Source organism: Pyxicephalus adspersus, chromosome Z (assembly GCF_032062135.1).
Source record: "Pyxicephalus adspersus chromosome Z, UCB_Pads_2.0, whole genome shotgun sequence".
Classification (NCBI taxonomy): domain Eukaryota; kingdom Metazoa; phylum Chordata; class Amphibia; order Anura; family Pyxicephalidae; genus Pyxicephalus; species Pyxicephalus adspersus.
The window spans coordinates 58,523,946-58,540,951 of record NC_092871.1 but is presented as its reverse complement, the minus strand read 5'-3'; the positions used below and the strand labels follow the sequence as shown (position 1 = coordinate 58,540,951).

At 41.4% G+C, this 17,006-nt stretch overlaps 1 protein-coding gene across 12 annotated transcripts in view; it reads left to right on the top strand.

Annotated features, from left to right (window-relative positions):
• Positions 1 to 17,006, top strand: part of TRAF2 (TNF receptor associated factor 2) — a 46,229-nt gene that overhangs the window by 4,716 nt on the left and 24,507 nt on the right. For 5 of the 12 annotated variants that reach the window (XM_072429829.1, XM_072429824.1, XM_072429830.1 and 2 more), the window contains one exon: positions 2,120 to 2,324. The exons of 3 other annotated variants lie outside the window; for them this stretch is intronic. The gene's annotated coding sequence lies outside the window, so the exon portion shown is untranslated. Of the gene's footprint in view, positions 1 to 2,119; positions 2,325 to 3,970; positions 5,586 to 8,028; positions 8,339 to 8,970; positions 9,505 to 9,651; positions 9,703 to 17,006 lie in introns of those variants that run through there. 4 more of the 12 variants (XM_072429832.1, XM_072429828.1, XM_072429825.1 and 1 more) reach the window with 4 other exon arrangements.

Below are 17,006 nucleotides of genomic sequence, written 5' to 3'. Positions count from 1 at the left end.
AGCTAATTGGATGCCTATTATAGAGATCAGATGGGAGAATGGATTTACAATAACTTTAAGTAAATTACCCTGCTTTATAGCTTACCTATTTAAAGTTGACTGTTGTGGCCATGCTTTGCCACTTTATTTTGTGCCCTTTTGGCACCTCTACAGAACCGCATACTTTTATATACACTATTTACCTGCTATGACTAGTTTGACATTTTCGTGAACAAGGTAAAAAAAAGGCTTAAGGCAGCTGCTCTGTTATAAAACAGCAATTTTTACATAATACATGTCAGAGAAAATAGTGTAAACCACCCTATTTTATTGTTTTGTTCTATGTGCATTTTTCATTTAATGAGGACAAAGAAAATTCCAGCTGGTCAAAAAAACCTTTAGTTTCTCACAACATAGTGGAGGCATTTTGGGCAACTCCTCAGTTCATTGAGGTTTGTGGGCATTTGTTTATGCACTGCTCTCTTAAGGTGGCACCACAGCATTTCGATCAGGTTGAGGTCTGGATTTTGGCTGGACCCTTGGAACACCTTGTTTTTTTTCAGCCATTCTGTTGCAGATTTGCTGGTGTGCTTGGGATCTTTACTGTTTTATGACCAAATTTCAGTAAAGCTTTAGCTCTGGCCTCACATTTAATTCTGAAATTCAGAGTAGTACATGGTTGACTGAATTGACTGCAAGGTGCTCAGGTCCTGTGGCTGAAAAATAAAATAATGACAAGGTATAAAATGTCATGTGTTGTACATCTGGGGCCATATTTTACTAATTTTAGGATCTGCTATGGACCAGATTTTTTTCCCGTAAAGAAAAACTTTAGGATTGAGGGTGGGCATTCTTTTTCTTAAGACTGTATGTGGACCTTGTTTCATGGAGAAGTGTGTCTAGCATTTTTCAAATAGCACTTGTATTTGAAACCTTTATATCTTCTATTAGTGCAGCATAAATTCACCAAATACCCACAATGCATAGTAGGTCTTCTGAGTAATGCTGGTTTCAGAAATGTTTGCACATAAACAGCAGCAATAGTAACTTTCTGTTGGAATTACCTGATTCCTTAGGCTGACCTTAGACTGTATAGGACTGTTGCCCATTCTCTCCACGGGAATGGAGTCTCTGGGGTAAGGCTGTCCAACTCCAGTCCTTGAGAGACGTATGCAAGCCTGGTTGTACATATAAACATATTCTGTCTCTTTATAAACCACACTTTACTAAATGTACTGCAGTATGTTAGGGAAATACTAAAAATGTGTACATTCTCTTGCCTTAAGAATAGATCTGGAAAGCCCTGATTTAGGTGCTGCAGAGTATTTAGTAAATGTTCAAAGCCAACTGGCTGAGCAGAATGACAAATTTGGCAGGTAGATCTATTTACAACCGGTGGTCCACCAGAAAATTTTGGGGGTCCATGGCTCTGGCCATTGTGGGGGGGGGGGGGTGCAAGGCCAAAGCCGCGGACCACATCCCCATTACAGTTCCCAGGCTCGGGGAAGTGGGTGGACACAACCGGCCCACTCTCCCATTGCAGGCTTTGATCTGTGATGGGAGAATTGGGGGGGTTTATGTCATAATGACATCACTCTGGGGGAGTTCCCCCCTTTGAGTGACAGCCGTCTCCCTGCGCATGCGCGGGAGTCTGTGATTTTAGTGGTCCGCAGGACCAAAAAGGTTGGCGACCACTGTCCTAGATTGTCAACTCTTCGGGGGAGGGTCGTCTCCCCCTGTGTCACTGTCCGTATCTGTCTGTCATTTGCAACCCCTAGTGTATAACGCTGCGTAATATGTTGGCGCTAAATGATTCCTGTTTAATATTAATAAAATTAGTCTTGAAAGTGTTAAAGGAAAATCTAATGTTATATTTTTGACTTAATGGGAAAATACCACAAATGCTTCCTGATTTTCGTAGCCAGTAGAACAATCCAAGTAGATTTTCATGGTGACACAATCATATTGCAGTTCCTGGAGAAAGCAATGTACAGTGTTGTACATCGTAATATGCAGATCTTAAATTAACCATAAAGGAAGGACAGCTGGCTCTCACTAACAGCAAACTCAACTATCTGCTCTTCATGTCTGTGACCATACCAGAATGGGTATTGTTATAGGTTTTTTGATTTCATTACAGGTTCTGTGTTTATGCAAAGGGCAAAAGAAGCTCACTTGAGGAAATAAAGAAAAAACATAAAACTATTTTTCACATGGAGTATCAAAGACAGTTTTTCAAAGACCGTTTTTTATACAGCTTTGGTTAATAGGAAAATAAAAGAAGACATGAAGATAATGGCTGGATAACACATTGAAAGGACTTGAAATAACCAAAGGGAGTACAGGTAAGCTTTGGTGTTTTCAAAGGTGTAATTGGTTAACTAGAATTTGGCTGTTTTTTTTTTTGTTCCAAACAAAGTTGTTGTTTCTGTTAGGTGCTGGAGAACAAAACTATCCATACATTACAAGAATGGTTGTTGGAGAATGGAAATTGAAAAATGGAAATTAAAGACTAAAATCTAATAAAGTATTTTTTATTTGAGGCATTGATGGTCCGTATGGTAACAAGGCACAAACAGTGATGACATCATTGTCATCTGTCCTCACTTTTAATATATTTCAGTCTTCGATCCTCTTGAATGGTTTTCTCATCACCTTCTGTCCTAGCATATAATAAGATATGCTATATCTGCTATATGCACATTGGTATTGATAAAAATCTGACAGAGGGGACCATAACTGTTTTATCCAAAAAAGTTTGTACTGGAGTTAGGCTTTAAAGAGGTTCACTTTCAGACTATAGAGAAAATTATTTTCAGCAATGCATCACAGCTTAGTGAGTCAGTATTCTTTGCTGAAATTTGATATAATTATAACATTGATACAAATCTATTATAGGACAAATCGTTTTCAGATCTAGAAATCCAAAGTTAAACTGAGAAAGTAATAAAAAATTGTATGCGGTGTGCAACGTCATCCACAACAGGGGTTAGAGCCTCTTTCAGATTTTTTTCTGTTTGGTTCCCTGTTGCACAATTTCTCCCTGTATATCCTGCATTGGTAGCCTAACAAGAAGGAGGAAAATTAGTACAGTAAGATTCTACTTTCACTGTGACAATTAAACACTTTGTGATGTTGCCCTCTACAGATCATTCTGGTGATGATTGTTAACAGTTGTGTCTGAGCAGACCTGTGCTTTGCCTGTTCAGCTTGTTCATGTTAATGTCCCCCAAATTCTTCCCTCACACGGCTTTACATATTCTCCTGGAGGGGAAAAATTTGACCTTTTATTAGTTATGTAAATTTAATATGGCATAAAGTCACATTTACACACTTACTTTATGCAGGGGATGTAGAGGTTTTCTTTTTACTGGAGACTGTTTGGAACACAAAGTGTGGTTGCTAATGAAACAGACCCCACATCAGCACTCTGTCTTCTAATATGTCACAAAGCCAGTAGAACAGAAGCAGACATGAATCTTTAGGAAGCAATGCTACAATCCGTGTATGCTGTTGTATATAGAGATTTTTTTTTTGAATTGCAGTTAAACTTCAGAGTTATTTTTTGTTAGCAGTTGCCTTTTCTGTAAATTTTTACACATTTCTGTCATTTTCTTAAATTAAAATGACAGGCAAATGGCAGTACAGTTTATATTCTTACAGGAAATGAAATGTGTTTTTAAATACTACTTAGAATAGTTATTTATAAGCTGTTCCTTTTTTAGTAAAATGCTAACACTGTCAAGAAAACGGAACTCAAGGGAGTCCCAAGGGAGGAAATCTTTTTGGTGTACACGATTTAGCTAAGTTCAGATGGGCGGTGAGGTTGTGGTGTGGTTATGGCTACCGCTTCCTTACAGCCATAAACCAAACCTTCATTTGAAAAACTACACAAATCATCCCACCAACACCTCTGTGAGGGAATGAATAGATGTGCACAGCGGGACCATGGAGGTAAGGATGTGACAAAATTACGGGGTTAACCATCCTAGCCATTTTTTTTTGCCCGTACGAAGGTCGGGCATACCGGCTATGTGGTTAACAAATTATGCATTCTATTGATATTTATAATAAATAATGTTTTGTATGTTAGCAGTGATAGACTCATTTGGTGTCCTAGGTTTATTGTTGAGTCACAGTGGTTTTTCTGTGTTTAGTAGGTTTATATATTTGTAGGTAAAAGTAGATTTATATATTTGAGTATGTACAGCAAATGTAATCCCCATGCACATATATTCTAATGGCGTTTCAGCATTGAGAGTCAATTGGGGTTACAGTACAAAAGTGTTTCAGACATTGGTGACTGTGGGAATTGGTGTATTACAAGATAAGGAAAACTTATGTATAACCTCATCAAATCTGTGATTCCATTGGATAGTAACACCATACAGAACATCTGACTTGGTATAATTGGTAGTTTGTGCTTTTGTACATTTCACTAGTATGTAATATAGTCTGTGGGAAAAAAATTACCTGTAGGATTTGCCCTCCTCTGGTTTGATTGCCGGTCTGTGAGTTGTGGACGCTTTTAGTCATTGCACAGATTGCTTTCTTCCAGACTTGGCACTCCTCTCCCCAGTTCTCTGATTGCCGATTCACATGGTAAACTGTTGTATAGTTCATCAGAGGCACAACTTCACCAACAGATGAGTCGCGAGGGAAACAAAGAAAGCAGCTAAGTCAGACAGATCTTGTTAGTAGGTGGTGTTTGTTAGTTCCCATGAATTGTGTTCAAATTGTTTATTTGGAGGTCAGTTTTATATTTAAGAGGTTTTGCACCTAAACTGCATTTCCTAGCTGGCATTCTGTAATTGTTGTAGGGCCTCTAATAAGCGGCAGCTCTACCTGTGTGAAAGTGCATCGAGAAACTATTGTATCTCTCTTTCATTCTGGTTCCATTAGTCGGTTTATTTAATGGCTTTACACAGTTTGTTGAAAGTTTGCTTATTCGTTGAAAGGTCCACACATATCCTGACCTGTCCAGTTGCACATTACATATGAGACGTGTGATGCAACCTCTTTTGGATCTTATCACAGCGCATGCAGCCACGTACAGATGGGGTCACCCCTTTCATTTGGGAGTGACCATCGGCAACGTGAGCTTTGCACTCCATACCCCTGATCAGCTACCATCTTTATTTGATTTTCATGGTCTAGATCCCATATTGATCCCAAACTTGCTGGTTTAGTAGAAAAACCCATTTGAGACCCTTCCAGATCGATCCTGTCTGCAACCAACAGAAGAAGGACAAGGCCAGCCACACCTCAAGTGTGCGACTACCTACCTCCTTGGCTGCACCAGGGAATTGAAACTCTGTAACAATTTTTTAAAACGGACTCTCTGTACTCCCAACATGGTTAGGAGAATATGGATGAACTACACACTACAGACATGACATCTCTGTTTATACTGAATGACTAAAGGGAACTCGGGGCTGGACGCTGACCTACTTGGCCCCATCTCCTTTCGAGGCTATAATGACAAATCGTCACCTCTCACTCCTTCTTTTCTAACCATCATGAGATACATATATGTCATGTTAGGAGGTTCGAAACTCAACCTAGCTGTGACCAAACCCTCAGGTCTTAACACAACATACAGTTAAGTATGTCTGCTCTTCATTTATATGCATGTCTTAGGTATTTCCATTGATTTCCATTTGTTTTATGATGTTTGTTATTGCTATACTATCGAAGGTGGTTCCATTTTGTGGATCACCCATTTCACTTTACAGGTATTTGTTTACCAGTTGTGGTGGTTAAAAAGCTTTATGTACACAACACTGATTCCCCTATGCCCGATTCCCCGTTTACCATTGCCTGCACTACCCCAAAATAGGTTACTCTACCTCATTTAGAGGTTAGCGTTTATTAAAAACTGTACTGGACCTGACATAGGTTAAGGTCCTATATAGATAGGTACTTTCCTTCCTCCCTTCTTTGCCCAAACTTTTCCTTCACTCCCGATATTTTTACCTTATTAATTTAATTTTTTTTAATTATTTTTACCCTCTGAGTACAAATACAGGTTCTTAATTACAGTATACCTTAATGTAGGAAATTTTGCTAAAAGTAATTTCTCAATACCAGAGGTCTAAACTCCCCAACTAGGCCATTTCGGGGGTGGGTGGGTACACAGTAGGCCAGACTCTGAGTCCTGCCTAAATGGCTCCGCCCACCACAAGGGAACGCCCCTTGAAGTGAAATCTCTCTCCTCCGTATGCATTGTGGAGGAGAGAGATTTCCTGTCAGGGAGCGTTCCCTATTTACCGCGGCGGCGAAAGTATCAATGTCAGCCACAGTAAATAGGGGAGCAACAGCAAGGAGACAGCACGGAAGCTGCGGCGGCTCTGGCTCTGGTAGTTCCTAACACCCCCTGGCAGATCCGGCTGGCAACCCGCAGCTCCGGAGCAGCGGGCTGCTGGCCGGCATTAGGCCGGATCGGCCAGGGGGCGTTAGGCCGGAGCGAACCACTGGCTAAGCCGTATCTGGCCTAAAGGCTGGAACTTGCCGAGCCCTGTCCTAAATGCTTTCAGATTGCAATTTACTAAATTCATCTGGTTCCCAGACAAACCAAGAATAGATATAAAAATCCTGCGATTACCTAAAACACATGAGGGAATGCTTTTCCCTGTCCCTGTTCTCTATCACAGAGCAGTGCATATCGCCAGATTGTTAGACTGGTGGATTGGAGAATGAGATCTTGGGGACTCCAATTGAAACCCTTGCCTGGGTATTTAATCCTGTTAGATCCAAAGTGCTCAAGCACCTGCTTGTGGGACCCACTTCATTGGTAATCTCACAATATTGACACTTTTCCATCTCAGTTGTCTCTGATCCAGTCATGCTGATTTTTCCCTCTGGTACCACAGACCCGACATTCCGTACCTGGCACCTTAAGGGTGTATTCAGAGCTAGACATTTTATTGGAAATGGGTCCTGGGTCTCATTTTCTTTTTTAAAAACTGAACATGACTTGCCTGTACCAAATGCCTGGTGCTCCATTCAACCTATTTTCTCAGATCACTCTCGCAACCCTCCCAATTTATGGACCTCAGGGTGGTAGAGGGGTTGTATCTCTGGTCTCATGATGCCAGAACCCACCCACTCTCCCATCGCAGATCTGAGCCTGCGATGGGAGAGTGGGTGGGTTTTAGCATCATGACGTCACTAAAGGGGAAGTTTCTTCCTCTTTGAGTGACACCCGGCTCCCCGTACATGCACGGTCCGGAGCCGGTAGATGTAGTGATCTGCCGGTCCGAAAAAGTTGGCAACCACTGGTATAAGACACCAGTTAAACTGGCTAAAATATACCCCCCACACAGACACAACATGCTAAAGAAGTAAAGCGGAACCTGGTACTTAAACTTTACATATTTTGTGGGTTTGTCCACTGCTCGCCCCCTTCTGGGAGTCTGTAGCAAATATAACACACAATCTCACAGCAGTGGACATACGAGGGAAGCCTTAATTGGCACATTTCCAACATGACACAGAAGCAATACAAGGGGTCACTCCTGCAACATCTATTGAATGCCGTAAAGACCACTGGCTCTGATACCAGAAAAATGTACCCACACCTAGTTTTACTGTATTCATTCAGTACATTTTCTGATTTTAGTACATTAATGAAGCAAGTTCCGAATGAATAAGGGAAATACTAGGCCTCAGGAAAAAACAAAGGATTAAATACCCAGCATATAAGTATACTTAATAAGAAATCCTGCCACATCTCATATATATAAGTACAATCATCCAAAAATCCAAAGGAGGGGACTTTCAAGGCAGATACCCTCTGTTTTACATAACTAATAGAATCAGCATCCTGAGTAAACTATTTAAGAGGCTGTATAAACCACCACTGCCATAGGAGGATTTTTTTATTTGAACTTCAGAAATAGATTTAAATGACAATAACATTAACCTACACATCTTTCTTGTGTGTGTGTTTTTGTAAATACATTTTTGTCTGCAGAATTAATTTGGGGCCAATCAGACACCTCCCTGATAGTATTGCATGATGGATATGTACCTACTTGTATTTCTCAGCACTGAGGGCACCGGTAATCCTGACCATCCTACAGAAATGAAGCCCCAAACTTGCAAGCAACCCTACTCTGTTGCCTGCAGATCTTAATATACCTGTTTGCAGCCCTTCAGCAAACCAACTGCCTTCTGCTATAGCCAAATATGCCAAATATTGCCTCATCAATCAGCACCTACTGACATCTTCAAAGGTATGGCTGCATTTCTTCCATGAAGACTTCTGCTACCCAGTCTTATCTGTACAGTAGATGTGTCTACCTGGGTCCCACTGGTTTCTTCTAATTCTGAGCTGATGGCCATCATTTATTTTGAAGTAAGTATGATGTGTCTTACATTTACCATAATACATTTCTTTTGATGAGCACAGCTCAAAAACATTGCTTTGGGAGACCTTGCTGATATAGTATAACTACTTTGTGTCTTGTTGCTATGCTTAGTCTTGCCATGGAGAATGACCTGTGTCATGAAATGTTTCACACACCCTCACCTTGGTTGCAGAGTTTGACTGTTGCCTCACAAAGTTTTAGGCCTCCTGCACATTACTGCCCACTTCTAACACTTGAACCCCAATTTCTCTGGAATGGGGAGGTGTAAGAAATCAAAAATGTAGGATACAGGTAGGGACCATTTGTGGCTAACATCCCCTACAATTTCATCAATATGGTAACATTAGAACATAAACCCTGGCCACTAAAACAAAAAGGTACAGTCATTTGTAACAGAGCAGAAAGTTTTGATAGGCAAAGTTTTTTTTTTTTTTTTTTTAAATGTTTAATGATGCCATTGTAATGAACGATTGGGGGTGTTAGCCACAAGTGTCTTCCACTTGCACCTACATTTTTGTTTACCTGCACCTCTCCATTCTAGAGAAGTTGGGGTTCAAGGTAGAGAAGCAGATAGATATGTGTAACAGGGCAGGGTGTTTTATTAGGTAGAGATTTTTCATGTTCTCATAACGTCATAGTAATTTTTTAAAGTGTTAGCTACCCCCATTTGCAAGTCCCCCACTTGCAAATACATTTTCAGTTTCCTACACCTTCAGAGGAAATGGGGTTCAAAGAATTGAAGCGGAAAAAGGTAGCATAGTATGACAGATATAGTTTTGAAAGTTGAAAGTTAGGTATAAAATTAGGGGCCCCACCTCAATGCTCCCTAATTTGCATTTTCAGTTTTGGACTCCTAGGCACACTTTCTTTTGAAGAGCACATGGAAGTCTCCTCCAACTCAGTGACTGTGTGTTATTACTGAAGTAAGCTGGACTTGTCTGAACCGCTTCCCCGATCTCTAATAACAAACTGGCTTTTAGTCATATATCATTCATGAGGCTTGAACTCCCAGTGTTTCTCTTGTTTTTCTGCATTGAACTGAAATCATAAAAATTATTTAGAGTTAGTTCAATAAAGAAAATCTGGTTTTCCTTTTAGATTCCTTTTACGGTATGACTGCACTGCTTTTTGAGCTTTGCTCTTCCAGTGAACGGTAATCTCCTTTTATTTGTAAACATAAAAATAGAAAACACAAGCACAGCCCCTAGGAAATCATAGGACAGAAAATAAAAAATACATTTTTTATATGTGCCTTTATAATGAGATAGCACTGAATTGCATAACTGTGTTCTTGCTGTAGGTGTGAAGACCTTCTGTCTGTTGGGGAGCCGCAGGGGTCAACAGGTTGTGAGTACGTTTTGTATTCGTCTTTAAATATAGCTAGCTCGGGGGGTACTTGGGGATTTTTAATCCATAGTTAATGCATTATCAACATTGGTTTTTTAAGGTGCGTACACACTTCCAATTTTTATCGTTCCAATCGAACGACGAACGATCGATTGGGCAAAAAATCGTTCGTAAAAAAGTAACTAACGACGGCGACGAACGAGGAAACTCGTTGGAAACGAACGACCGGACCGGCGGATCGGATTGGACGACGATCGTTGAACATCGTTCGTGTGTACGGTCGTTCGTTGATCGTCCATGGTCTGAGCATGCGTGATGAACGAACGTTCGTTCACTTTCCTGTCGTGCACATAGTTCCTCTATCGCTCAAACGATCGTATCTATTGTGTGTACAATATCTACGAACGATCGTGTCGTTATCTCTATGTGCAGGATCGGTGCTATACGATCGTTCGTAGATATCGTGCAGGATCGTTCGTCGTTCGTTTTCCAACGATAATAATTGGAAGTGTGTACGTAGCTTTAGTCTGCGCCAATCTTCAGTTGGTCATACATTTGATCACAATCTGTAGTTCTCAGTGCATCAAATCTTTTCAGGCTCTGCTGATTTAAACAATTTATTTCAGTGCAGAGGCGCTGAGAAAAGTCCAATTTGTGTCTCTGTTCACCCAAGAGAAGTGTGCCCCTGCTTTGAGTGTTTTAATTCTTGTCTGTCTCAATTCTTTTTTTCAAGTGTCAAAGAATGTGGGTGAAATCTTGAACAATATTATTGCGAGAAAATATCACCCCTTTTAGACTATAATAACAATAAGACGTGGGATGGGGATAAAAATGAAGGATAGTTGGGGGTTAAAAAGGGTATGAGGGTGTGGTATAGGAATGGCTGAAGTCTTATGGGATTAATAATTTTACAAATCTAAGGTAGGTATATACAGTTTTGTCCATAAATAATTTGACAGAGACAACTTTTTTTCTAATTGTTTCTGTACATTACCACAATTAATTTAAAATGAAACAACTCAGATGCAGTTGAACTGCCGACTTTCAACTTTAATTCAGTGGGTTGAACAAAAAGATTGCATAAAAATGTGAGGAACTAAAACTTTTTTGAACACAATTACTTCTTTTCAGGCACTCAAAAGTAATTGGACAAATAAAAAGCTGAAAATAAAATGTTAATTTCTACTACTTGGTTGAAATCCCTTTGCTGGCAATGTCAGCCTGTAGTCTTGAACTCATGGACATCACCAGATGCTGGGTGTCCTCCTTTTTAATGCTCTGCCAGGCATTTACTGCAGCGGCTTTCAGTTGCTGTTTGTTTGCGGGCCTTTCTGTCCAAAGTGTAATCTTCAACAAGTGAAATGCATGCTCAATTTGGTTCTGATCAGGTGACTGACTTGGCCATTCAAGAATATTCCACTTCTTTGCTTTTTTAAACTCTTGGGTTGCTTTGGCTGTATGTTTTGGGTCAATGTCCATCTGGTATATGAAACGCCTTCCAATAATTTGACTGCATTTAGCCGGATTTGAGCAGACAGTATGTCTCTGAACACCTCAGAATTCATTCGGCTGCTTCTGTTGTGTGTCACATCAACGATGAACCATCACACTGCCTCTGCAATGTATTACTGATGATGTGGTATGCTTTGGATAATGAGCTGTTCCATGCCTTCTCCATACTTTTTTCTTGCCATCATTCTGGTAAAGGTTGATCTTGGTTTTATCTGTCCAATGTTTTTTTTTTTTTTTTTAGCAAAGTCCAATCTAGCCGTTCTATTCTTGAGGCTTATGAGTGGCTTGAACCTTGCAGTGCACCCTCTGTGTTTACTTTCATGCAGTCTTTCTTTATGGTAGACTTGGATATGGATACGCCTACCTCCTGGAGATTGTTGTTCACTTGGTTGGTTGTTGTGAAGGGTTTTCTCCAACATGGAAATGATTTTGCAATCATCCACCACTGTTGTCTTCCGTGGACATCCAGGTCTTTTGGTGTTGCTGAGTTCAGTGTTGTGTTTCATTCTCATGATGTACCAAACTGTAGATTTTGCCACTCCTAATATTGTAGCAATTTCGGATGGGTTTTTTCTGTTTTTGCAGCCTAATGGTGGCTTGTTTCAACTGCATGGATAGCTCCTTTGTGGAAGATTTTGCTGTGAACAGACAACATACGGTCATACAAGCCCCCCCTCCAAATCAACTCCAGGCCTTTTATCTGCTTAATTTATAATGACATAACAAGGGAATTACCCACACAAGCCCATGAAATAGCCTTTGAGTCAATTGTCCAATTACTTTTGAGCCCCTGAAATGAAGTGATTGTGTAAAAAAAAAAAAAAAAAAAATAATTTTTTTTCCAGTTAAGAAATGTATGTGGGACAAGAACAAGAACTGTGTAGGGATTTGAAGGCAAAGCAAAGGAGCTTGAATTTGATTGGTGAAATGGAAGCCAGTGTAGAGCTCTGCAAACAAATGCAGCGTTAGAGGAGCAGTAGGAAGGATGGATGAGTCTCCAAAATCACCTCCCCAGATGAAACTGCCACCCTGTTAAACCTCTCTCTTTCCTTGTCTTTGGATAAAGTTGCCCCTGCCACCTTCCGATAGCCCCACCCTGCCACCCCCCCGACTCTGGCACAACAATCACACCAAACAGCTACAAAAGACTGTTCGTCCGTCCACTTTTCAGGCAATCTTTTTGTTCAGCCCACTGAATTAAAGCTGAAAGTCTGCAGTTCAACTGCATCTGAGTTGTTCCAACTCCAACTTCCAATTAAAATCTAATGTGGTAATGTGCAGAACCAAAATTAGAAGAAAGTTGTTTCTGTCCAAATATTTATGGCCCTAACTGTATATAGTCAAGATATTTGATGTTTAGCATAATCAGAACCCACTAGAGTTCTGAGCACTTAGAAAAAACTCTGGAGAGTTCTGGAATTGCATACAATAGAACCAGCTATTGCTGAACTTTTCCTCTGTGCCATAAACAGTCGAGGTAAGGTCTTCAATAAGCATAATTTCTCTGATCTTGCAGAGGAAGGCACTCACTGGCTCTACAGCAAGGGAATACATGCTCTGGCTGCATTAACCATATGTCTGAGCGCTCATTTGCAATATGTTTTCTGTGATCTGTCACAGATGGAGAAGGAAGAACCAGGGATAATCTGGTATCAGTAGGATCCATAAAGTTTAGCATAACTTCCCTAACTTAGGGGCATGACCAAAAATTGTGTGTGCCCCTAGCCACGTTACATCACCAGCATTTGTCAGGGAGATCAGGGAAGATTCGGTGTGACCTGTATGTGGCCCTATACCAGCGTGTCATTATTTAATATCCCAGTTCTTCTTTTTTTTTTTTTTTTTTTTTTTTTGACAAAAAACGTATGTCATACAAACACAAAAAAACCCCATATCATGTTCAACATAGTCTTACATAGTTAACAGCATAAACATAAGTGCGAACAACATAACAGAGCAGAAATATAAGCAGGCCTGAGGGACCCGGTTTCTCCATTTTACAATATTATGAAACAAAGAAAGGGAAAAGAGGGAGGGACAGGAGGGTGGGGGGAGGAGGGGAATAACCAGTTTCCTAACAGTCACAATAAAATGCATATCATCGAAACGGTACTATAGAGCAGCGGTCGCCAACCGCTGATGGTCCGTGAGAAAAATTGGGGGGTCCGCGGCTCTGGCCAGTGCACGCCTGAGTGTGATCAGGAGAAGGACCCTGCTGGGGGGACGCACCAGCCAGAGCCTCGCAACACGTCCCCGTACAAGTCCCAGGCACGGAAGTGGGCGGGCTGTGTCTCTGGACATAACCTGCCCACTCCCCCATTGCAAGCTTAGATCTGCGATGGGAGAGTGGGCTGGGCTATGTTGCAGTGACGTCACTATGGGGAAGGTTTCTCCCCCTTTGATTGACACCCATCTCCCCGCGCATGAGCGGTCAGGAGCCGATGATTTTAGTGGTCTGCGGAACCTAAAAGGTTGGCAACCACTGCTATAGAGGATGTATGATCTAGCTCAAGGGTGTGATGGGTTGGCTGTCCTGGGAGGGTTGTAGCAACCTAGTTCACTCAACAGATGTATAGAATTGAATCCAGGTATACCACGTCTGAGCAAACTGTTCAGTTCTCTTGGAATCAGTGGAGATCATGTCCTCCATATGGTAAATGTCAGCCACCCTTTGTAGACAGTGATCTATAGCCGGAGGGGTGATATTCCTCCAGAAAGCTAGAATGCAAGCTTTGGTGGCATTTAAAAGGTTTGTACACCTTCCTTGGGAAATGGTAAATATGAAGTAATGCTAACTCAGGTTTGTCCCTGATATCTACCTCTGTAAGTTTGAGGATATCGTCCGTCATGGAGGCAAAAAAAGATTGCAGATTGGGGCAGTCCCAACAAACATGCAGCAGCGTGCCCAGGGCAGAGACGCATCTCCAACAGGTATTGTCGGCCTGTGACAATAGCCTGGCAAGCTTAAGGCTGGGTCTACATGGACGTTTTGTAAAAAGGCATGTAAACGTTCCTACTGCGTTTATAAGCGTTTTTATGCACTTATTCTATCGTTTTAAAACTTTTTTTTTAATGCTGGAAAAAGCTGAAAAACGTCTATGCCGCGTTTATCCGCGTTTTACCGTGATTCTACAAGCGTTTTAGCACTTGGTAGAAATGCAAACTGTGACCCTGGGCAGTGATTTCTGCAAGTACAGGAAGTACATACATCCCTGCATACATGTGATAATGTGATCATGCAACAGTACAGTGACAAATGTAACAGTATACACAGAAAAGAGTGAAAAGAGTGCAAAGTGAAGCACAATTAAAGACAAAGAGTTAGCGTAAAACGCGGATAAACGCGGCATAGACGTTTTTCAGCTTTTTCCAGCATTAAAAAAAAAGTTTTAAAACGATAGAATAAGTGCATAAAAACGCTTATAAACGCAGTAGGAACGTTTACATGCCTTTTTACAAAACGTCCATGTAGACCCAGCCTTAAGCTTGCCAGGCTATTGTCACAGGCCGACAATACCTGTTGGAGATGCGTCTCTGCCCTGGGCACGCTGCTGCATGTTTGTTGGGACTGCCCCAATCTGCAGTCTTTTTTTGCAAGCAACGTTTAAAATAAAGCTCAAAAACGTGCCTGAAAGAAACGTCCTGGTGTAGATTAGCCCATTGGAATGCATGGGGACTTCAAACAAGGGCTTTAAAAGCCTCAGGTTAAACGCTGGGGAAACAGTCCGTGTAGACTAAGCCTAACTGGAGTCCTATATCAGCGGATGGCTAACTTGTAGTCAGTCTCCTGGTATCTGTTACAGATAGAGGCCTTGTGGCAGAAATTAAGCATCATGTTTTGCTGTTCCCCGATTAATTGCATTCCAAGCTCAGTTTCACATTTGGCTATAAAAGTTGGGGAAACAAGGGTGTGGACTGCCAATAGTTCTTGGGAAAGAGAAGTGGGGAATAAGGCCTCCTTAGTGGATTGTGGGAGGGTGAAACCCAGAGCCTCTGATTTCTACAAGTTAATTTTGCAGTTGGAAAGATCAGCAAATTTGCGCAGTTCCAGCAACAGATTAGGGAGGGAGGTAACTGGTGAGGTAACAAAGAACAGCAAGTCGTCGACATAGGCCACCACCTTATGTTCGGTAGGGCCAATCCTCATGCCCTTGATGTCGGGGGTAGCTCGCACAAGCCGTAGGAAGGGTTCCAGGGAGAGAACAAAAAGTAGGGAAGACAAGGAGCATCCCTGTATGGTCCCATTAGTGATGGTGAATGTTTGGGGGAGTTCACCATTTATTGCCACTCTAGCACTGGGGGAAGAGAACAAAGCTCTGATTCATTGTAGTAATTTTACGGGAAGACCTAGATGTGCTAAAGTAGTGTGGAGTCCAGTCAACCCAATCAAATGTTTTTTCTGCATCTGTGGAAAGAAGCAAGAGTAGTAATTTACTGGAATGAGTGTGATGAATGATGTCTAATGTACGAGTAGTATTGTCTCTCGCCTCTCGTATGGGCAAAAACCACTTTGGTCGGGGTGAATAATGACACAATGCGAACAATTTTAAGTCACAGTTAAGTAGGGGTATTGGCTGGTAGTTAGTACACTGCTGGGGTTTGTCAAGATCTTGAGACAAGGCGTTCATTGCCGAGACCAATTGTGGACCGCGGATAAGGAGAAATTTTTTATAGTACGCTATCGTGAGGCCATCTGGACCAGGTGCTTTCCCCGGGCTTGTGCGTCTAACAGCCGACTGCAATTTAAGAAATGTGCTCGGTTTGTCTAATAGTTTGACAGCTTCTGTTGGAAGCAATGGGAACTTAGAGGCAATGAGGTAAGCTCAAATTTTTTCCGCCTTTTCAGAAGGGGCTATGCCACCTTCATTTGATTACAGATTATATAGATGACTATAAAACTTGTAACTCCCTATAAAGGTAGTTATTCTGAGTACGTGTGGCGTGAACTTAGATCTGACGTATGAAGCCGTTTTTGTATCATGTCTAATTGATGTAATTCTTGGAGTAGGGCCTCCCAGACATGAAATAGATTGTCTCTAGACTTCATTGCATGAGTAAAAAGAGTTGAGCTCTCGTTCGATCTTCTCTGGGAAAACTGGGGACTCAAGCAAAGATTCGTTAAGTCTCCACAAGGTAAATTTAGGGATGGTAATCTCTCCATACACCACAAAAGAAACTGGGGCATGGTCAGAGAAGGTTATGGAATCTATGCTTAAGTCAGTGATCTGGGATATTGCGGAATGAGACACCAAGAAAAAATCAAGTCTGGAGTAAGTAGTGGACTGGCGAATAGAACGTGTAATCTCTCGCCCCAGGGTACTAGATGCGCCATATGTCATCTAGCTGATTGTCATGTAGTAGAGAATAAAGCTTCCTGTGAAGGCTGTAGGGTAAATGTGAGCGGCCCTTGGAAACATCTAGAGACGGAAAGAGTGTCAAATTGAAATCCCCGCCGAAAATTATTATGCCTGCTTTGAGCTTAGACAGCATCGTAACCACCTGTTCCAGTAAGAACAGTTGGTTAGAGTTGGGTAGGTAGATATTTACCAACATGTATAATTGCTCTGACACCTTGCCTTGAATTATGAGAAAACGACCTTCGGGGTCTGCTCTCAACATGGAAAGGGACCAAGGCAGGAACCAATCAATTAAAACGTTGTCTCTCTTAGATTTGGAGTCCGGTGAATACTGTGGTAGCTGAATTGGAACCGCTTGTTACATACACATGCTGGGGACTTTATCGTGGCGGAAGTGTGTCTCCTGAAAAAAGCCAACATTACATATGGACTTCTTAAG